Below are 8,291 nucleotides of genomic sequence, written 5' to 3'. Positions count from 1 at the left end.
TCTTTCTTTCTTTCTTTCTTTCTTTCTTTCTGTACATGCAGTCATCGATGCCTCAGTTGCTCTGGCCAGGCCTGCAGTCAAGTGTCGCTATGGCTGCTGATATTAAGATAATTTACTAGGGAGGAAATAATGTAAAGGGGAGAAACTGGGACTAGGCAAAATGGTAGCAGAGATTCTCTGAGTAATATGGTTTTCCCTGTCAGTTCTTACTCCATGTTTATCCAAGTTCCTCTCCTTCAAAGAGGCCTTCCTTGCCTTTCTATCCTGCTTCTCTGACCATGCCTTGGCTCAGCAGCTACATTTAGACCTATTTATGGACTTTTCTCATGTTGTTCCCAGATTATTGTCCATTGGTTGGTGTGATATCCTCAAGTACTTTATATATTCTCTAGGGGATTGGGTTTCTTAAGTTGGGAGTTGAAAAATAGATAGAACCATCTGTAAACAATAATGTAAATGGAGCATTCGAAAATGGAGCAGGAACTGCCACATCAGAGGAACTGCCTTGCATGTCTTATGTCTCAAAACTTTGGAATGTTAAAACAGGGCAAAATAATCTTCAGTCTGGGCCAAAGACGACCACCATGTCCCAAAGAACTGTTTGCAAAGATAACAAGAAAGTAGCTATTATGACTACTGGACTGATTATGACAGGACTGAAAATTAAAAGCAATGTGTAGAATTAACATCACTATGCTGCATTATCTGCACCAATGGAAATAAATGCCTTCCTTCTATTGATGTAATTGTCCCCCTTCCCTTCTCATAAATATCTATTGCCTTTGTTCCCTATCTGGGCTTCTGATTGAATCAGTGTGTCCTGAATAGCTATTTTTATTGATCTCAACTAAACTTTCTCTCTCTTTGAAAGTCCTTTTTAAGTTAACACATCTCTCTGCTACTCTTTGAAGGCGACTCTTTCATTGGGATATTGTATTTACCATGAGTTTTTACACTATTGGTTTTGTAGTGTGGACATTGCCCTTTTGTGGGTGAGGTCATTGATCGGGTTGGTTATTAGGGGGAAATAAACAGCACTCAGATGTTTAAGGAAAGTCAAGAGAAAATAGTCCCAGGAGGGCTATGGAATGGGAGTCTGTTGGGATTTTGACAAAAGGGTCTGGTCTCAAGATGGCCATCGAGTAGCTGCCTGGTGTTGGTTCATAAGATGGTGATCTCCATAGAGAACTAGAGGGGAGCAGAAGAGATGCAGGTTTGCAGCTCTAGGTTGGCCTTTGGGGCTGGATAAGAAGGTAGAGACTAAAGGCAGGAAGAACATGCTATACGAAGTCAGCTATGACAGGGTCAGATACCAAAGTCTAGTGTCAGAATGTTTGCATGCTTATTTTATTCTCTGTATCCATTTCTAATTTGCTTTCTGAAAGTATTTAATAAAATCTTTTTGAAAGTGGGAGCCTTTTTCAGATATGCTAAGGATGCCAAGAGAAGATGCAGGCTCTGTAATACCTCTAGGTATTAGACTAGGAGTCGGTTTTTTTCCCTAAAGGATCAGATAGTAACTATTTTAGGTTTTGTGGGCCATATGGTCTCTGCCACAGCCACTCAATTCTACTATTGTAGTACAAAGGCAGCCACGGACAACATATAATTGAATGAGCATGACTGGATTCCAATAAAGCTTTATTTACAAACACAGGCAGCAGGGCTGGCTTTGGCCCACTGGCCTTAGTCTGCTGTAGACAGGTAAAGGATGTATGATCTATCTCTGAGGCCCAGGGTAAATGGTGGCCAAAGTAACCAAAATAAGAGAAGCATGAGGCACTGGTAGCTTAGGAGAGAGGCTGGGCTCTCCCTGGCTGCCTAAGCTTTGAGGGTTTTGGTTTCAATTTATGAGAGACACCTCCTCTACCCCACTTCTCTTTAAAAAAATCTTTAGAGCAGGGATTTTTCTACTTTGTTTTTGCTGTATCCTCTGCAAGCACACAGTTGCCTAGCATACACCAGGCAGTTTCAAAATGTTTGTTGATGAATAAATATTTGAGTGAACAAAATTATCTTACACAGCAGGGTTGACTGAACATTTAGTATCTCTGTGACTCTGGGCATGAATTGGTATATTATTGTTTGTTTGCAAACAAACAAAAGTATCAGTTTTGGTGTTGTGAAGCTAGAAAGAGAAAATAATCAGCAAAGAGAAGAAATCAAATGTATCCTCTTAATTTTAAGCCAATCGAGGCTGAGCGTTGTGTTTACTCATCTCTGCATCCTGCACAGCCCCAGAACTATGCCCTGTATAACTCACACTCAGTGTCTGTAACTGAGTGTTGGGGGCTGAAGCACGTTCTTCAGGCAGACCCAAACAGTGGGCAGTGCTGTGGTCTGAAAGTTTGTGTCCCCCAGTATTTATATATTGAAACCTAATGCCTAATGTAATAATATTAGGAGGTGGGGGCTTTGGGAGGTATTTAGACCATGAGGGTGGAGCTCTCATGAATGAGATTAACACCCTTAAAAAGAGATACCAGAAAGGTCCCTTGTCCCCTTCCACCATGTGAGGTGACAGCAAGAAGACAGCTGTCAATGGATGAGGAAGCAGGCTCTCACTGGACACTGAATCTGTTGGCACTTTGATCTTGGACTTCCAAGCCTCTGTAATTATGAGAAATAAATGTCTATTGTTTATTAGCCACTCAGTCAATGGTGTTCTTGTTAAGGCGGCCCAAACAAACTCAGACAGGCAGGGATTGAAAAGGAGACTTATCAAATCTTCACGAGGCTTCTCACAAAATTATCCATCGCACCCAGGTGGAACCAACTTTTCCTGCACATTTTAATATTTTCACTAATAATGATTTTTTCGAGACTACGTTGTTAGGTTATATTGTATTATTTTAAAAGTATTATGTGGACTAAGTGCTTATATCTATGTTTATTGCCAAGGGAAGGCAAGGTCATAGACCTCTTCAGGTTTATTTTGAAAAACAGACATTCCTGTGTACAGACGGCGCATGTTAGTGTAAATGGAGGCAAGAAGGCAGTGGGAGAGGACAGAAGGGAAGAAACGGGGATTGTGGCACCTATCAACCACCTCGGCTATGCGTGTTGTGTGTGTGTGTGTGTGTGTGTGTGTGCGCGTGCGCGCGCGTGCGCGCATGCATGCATGCGTGTTTGCACACACGCACATGTGCATGTGTTGAAAATATTGCCTCTCCAAGGGCCTTCTAAAAGCAAAATGTCTAGGAATGATAATCATTTGAGTCTTTTGATTATTGCCTCATTATAAATTGGCTTATCAGATACTCTCCTCAGTGTCAGAATATAGCAGAGACATTTATTGATTGGTAACCACAGGCAGCACTTTGCTAAGTACTCTGCCTGTTCTCTAATCCTCCAGTGCAACTCTGTAAAGCAGTATTATTTTCCCTGTTTATTACTGAGAACACTGAGGCTCAGAGAAGCTAAATAATTTACTGAGATCACTTAATAACAAGTGGAAAGGACTAGGGTGAGGCATGAGAGGCACGTAGAATACAAAGTTTAAGGAGGCAAACTCTCAGGTTTGCGTAAGAGCAGATTGGTGCTTGCATTATCCAGGAGTGTCTCAAGTTTTGCACCTTGGGCTCCTCGTCTGCCTCATCCTAGTGCTAGTTTAAGTCCTCCTGGCTCCAAAGCACATGCTCTTGAGCACTGCACTGTAATTGAAAGCAGAACATTTTGGATGGTAAAGCTGGGGAGGTAGAGGGGTAGATTAGAATGAGGTAGACAAGTGGTCTTCAAACATTTTTGCTTATATGTCCTCAAAGAATTTTTAAAAGCTATGTATTCTTTACATATATTTGTGCTGCTATATAAAAACTTTCAACTTAAGTTTATGTAGTTGCAAAGCATGTAATTTCCGCTTTTATTTTATTTAAAATAAATTGATACACAATTATCAATGTAGTCAACAGGGCCTAAATCCCATAGTGATAAGAAAGACATGGGCAAACATAAGGGGGGAATTTTATATCATCTTCTTTTTTCTTTAACCTCCTTAAAATCATATTTCTATTCCATTTCCCAATAGAAATTGTATCCCAGTGTTTTCTATGCTTGAAAGTTTTAAATATTTTTCTGAAACAAAAATATACATGTAAATTGAAATTAATTTTTTGTTTAAAGATTTTCTTCTGGAATCAAATTATCATTATAATTATTATTAGTACTCAGTGGGTCCTCAACATCATTATGTTACAAATGTTAATAGTTACTAAATATAAAAATAAAATTAGTCTATGGTCATGCCACCCTGAAAAAGCCGGATCCCATCTGATCTCAGAAGCTAAGGCAGGGTTGGGCCTGGTTAGTACTCGGATGGGAGACCACCTAGGAAGACCAGGTGCTATAGGCGTAAAAAATAAAAAAAATAAGGGATTGTAAGCTGACAAGGTCCTTGCAATCTGTGAGGTCAAACAAGGGTTGCCTTGCCTAAATATATATAGAACTACATTTAATGAGATAGATGAGGTATTTGAAAGTTATTTCATGTGTTCATGGATGAATATTACTTATGGTTAGAAAAAGACAACATTCAGATCCAATTCTAACTGTAATTGAAATTTTTATAGATTCATTGAAATATTTTGTTCACCAAATAAGTAGATAGTAATGGAAGGAGTTTTGATGTAAGAAAGCAATTTACTTTTCCAAGATATATCCTACAAATGTACTTAATGATCTATCATGAAAAATTATTTTTAATGATTTCTCAGCTCTTTTTTTCAAAAGAGTTAGAAGCTGCTTGACTTGCAGAAGGATTCATTAGCCAGTCATTAGAGTCATTGTGGTCTCAATACCAACACTAACACCAACACCAACACCAACACCAACACCAACACCAACAACACTATTTCAAATTAGTTTTATCTTGAGTGACTTAGAGGGTTTTAAGCTCTAAGGCAATGTACCGTGATGAGTTCTGATAGATGTGCCTTTATTTTTCTAGGTGAGAGAGGGTGCCTGTGAAAGGGGAGCTGGAAATAGAACCAGCAAAAACACCTGGACCATAGGCTCTTTCTCAGGCAGAACAGTTTTAGTAAAACAAACAAACAAACAAACAAATAAACAAAAAACTTATGGATGCTGAAGATCTGAGAACTGATTCCCATAATACTACCTGTGTCCATTTTGAGGATCATTAGGATAGGTCCTCAAAATGAAAAACTGATAAGAACTCTTATGAAGGTTTGGGATAGACAAGCATGGGAGTAGGTAGTAGAGTGGGCAGTGGAATGGAGGAAGGCAACATCAGTCAAGTAGAAAAATAGGGAAGAACTGAAAGGGCACAAAGGAGTTAATTCACATTGATCAACTGCCACATTAATTAACTGTGCATTGACTCATTTTCACGTGCACAAGATTTAGAACTCAGTGTTTTTGTCTTGTGTGTGTTAGGCTGATTTTTATTCAGAGTTTCAGACAAGAAGGGAATTAAGATTAAGATTAGAGTGAGAGGTTTATAAAACAGGTCAAGATTAGAAGATAGGATACAATTTAGAAGGTGAGAGGATTTAAGGTAAACACTGGGCAGGTTCATTCTGTGTTCCTGGTTTCAGTCATTAGCTCTGTTTTAGCAGCAGATGTTGCTTACTCTTCTCAAATTAAATAAAAATGTCCTTAGAACTGTAATAATACAGTTCAGTTATCTATCAACCAGAGTATACTATCTCTTGGCACTTTTAAAACTGCTAAGGGTCTTTGTGTGTCACTTTTATTTTTTGTGTAATACGCATGAATGTTTTTAATGTCATTCAGAAACAGGCCATTTCTCTGATCAATCTATTTATCTACAAATTGACAGGTCTGTATAAATTCAGGAGAATGTTTGCTATCAGGCTTACACTGTTATCAAAATCACCTACATCAAGATTAGGATCTTTAGGTGGAAAAATAATTAGGCTAATTTTTAAAAGGCATCTTTGAATGAACAGATAAAAAGAAAGAAATAAAATTGATTTTTAAAATCTATGTTTGACTTCAAATTCATGCATAAATTTTTTTATTAACTTATTTTGAATAACTTTAAAATTGAAGAAAATATTTGAAAATTAGTTATATATTTTTTAGCACTTGCTTTTAACTGTGTGGTCACTGGAATTGCGAAACTCACCTGATTTGTAGAAATTCTCTTTTCTAAATGACTCTTAAGCATTTGTATTGATCTCATCATTAACATATTTTTATGAAAGAAAGAGCAAATGCTATATTCACACAACTATAAAAGTATCTGGTGTATATGATTTCTATTTAAACGAGAAATCAAAAAGTCCTCCGAGACAGAGCCTTTTCCTTTATTAAATGCTATAACCTGCTCCTTGCTGAAGCCAACTCGATCGCATTCCAAACTGATAATCCAGCTGTTAATTCATAAAATACAGTCCATGAGGAGGTTTCTATTTTGGCTTTGACTTTCATTATTTTAACAATTTTTTCTCTCTCCCAAAATACAACTCATTAGCAAGTACCACCTAAATGGTACTTCCTTTGTGACTTCCAGCTGTCATTGTTATGCATTCATCAGGCCCCCGAAGTGCTCTTCTGTGTATTTCTGGAAAGCTATTCATCTGTTTAAACTAAACAAATGGAGCTGTTTAAGCTGTTAAAATACAGTACCACAGTTATTTGTTTTTGCACCTTCGCGTCGTATCTAAATGAAAGGTTCTGGCTAATTGGTTCTGGGAATAGTATCAAAAGCAGTCCTAGAGAATTTCTCCTAGTTATTATTGAGTGGAATGCACTTCACACACAGGGCATCTTGTTTTTCCTTGTGGCTGCTCGTGCTTATCTCAGCCAACTTAGTGGTCGTGGGCTGGGTGCTGAGGGAGAGGAGGAAAAACGGTAAACGAGGCTCAGTGCTCACGGACCGCGCTCCGGAAGGAAGGAGGTGCTCTAACTGAGAAAGAGGAGCCAGTGTAGGGTGGCTGCATGGGCGAACGGTCAGTGAAGTCACATCAGCCCCGCGCCCAGACGGGGACCCCGCACTCTCAATTTCTTTGGTCGCCTTCTTGCAATTCGGATTTATCTTTAAATCCGTGTGTTTTAAGTGAAGTCCGATGGGACAATGGAGCATGGACTGGGAGCTTGGAGCCTCCCGGAGCCTCCCGGAGCCTCCCGGAGCCTCCCTGCCTCCCTGGCCAGTTGGGTGCCTGCCTCCCTGACCCTGCGCACTCTTAGCAGCGGGACCCCTTCCCCACTCCCCGGCAAGGTCCCAAGAGGGGAGGGCGGGGTCGCGCGCGCGCGCTCGTGTGTGGTCACATCCGGCAGGCTCCCGAGCGCTTCGCAGGATCTGCACTCGTCCTGTGAGTATCCCTGTGCTCGTGGGAGTGTGGCGTTAAATAGCAAATTAAAAACAAAACAAACAAAACAAAACAGCAACACAAAAGGGCAAGAGAGAAACAGTGGAAAAAAAGAAAAAGCTCCCCGCCCCCGTTTTTTAATCAAGAGGTCTCGCATTTTCATTTTGCACTGGGCCGCTCAAATTAGGTAGCTGGTCCTGAGCCAGGGCACTGAGACCAGGGGTGGTGAGTTGGCACCGGCAAAGCCCTCTGCTTACAAAAAAAGCCCCAAATAAAACAATCTAACTAACCAACAACCAGAACAATCTCTGACTTCCACAGGTGAGTGGAAAGTTTCTCTGCCCAGAATAAGAGACAATGAGGAAACCATCCAGCTCTTAAGTCAAAGCGACAAAGTGAGTGAGGACAAGAACTATGGGGGTGGAAGAGGTGGACTTGGTTATTCCGAGGAGTTAAATGCTGTAGAGCCCAGACTTTGGAGCCAGGTGATTCCAGCTGATTTCGTCAACTAATCATGCGGTGACTCTGGCCAAATCACTCAATTATTCAACTTCCTTCTCTTCTGTGAAATCGTTTCTCTATCAGCCTGGTAGTTTGCTTTTCCCTTTTCTTTAAAATTATTATAGACCTGGGTCTTCAACTTAGCCATATTTTTTTCTGGTTTGGTTAAGGAATGCCTTCTTTTTCTTATTGATATCAGCCATTCTTAGCCACACCTATGGTGGTTGCATGAAAATCTTAATTTTAAAAAGCGACTTCCTAAAAGGACTGGAAGAAAATATGAGTTAATATATTTATAATCTTGGTGTTGAGAAGGCCATCTATATATACGTACGTATAACTTTTATGGAGCAAAACAAACAAAAAACTTCTTTACCAAGTTCACTAAAAGCTGAGGAAAATATTTCAACATCTAATATCAGACAAAAGGTTAGTATTAATACACAGATAAAAATTACAATCAATAAAAAAATTCAAAAACTCCATTAGAAAAAT

At 39.6% G+C, this 8,291-nt stretch overlaps 1 pseudogene; it reads left to right on the top strand.

The window, feature by feature from the left end:
- The first annotated feature begins 4,231 nt into the window (after positions 1–4,231).
- Positions 4,232–4,351, top strand: LOC112482613 (annotated as a pseudogene).
- The last annotated feature ends 3,940 nt before the right edge of the window (positions 4,352–8,291 follow it).

Source organism: Pteropus alecto, unplaced genomic scaffold, assembly GCF_000325575.1.
Source record: "Pteropus alecto unplaced genomic scaffold, ASM32557v1 scaffold185, whole genome shotgun sequence".
Lineage (NCBI taxonomy): Eukaryota > Metazoa > Chordata > Mammalia > Chiroptera > Pteropodidae > Pteropus > Pteropus alecto.
This window is presented reverse-complemented; position numbering and strand designations above follow the sequence as displayed.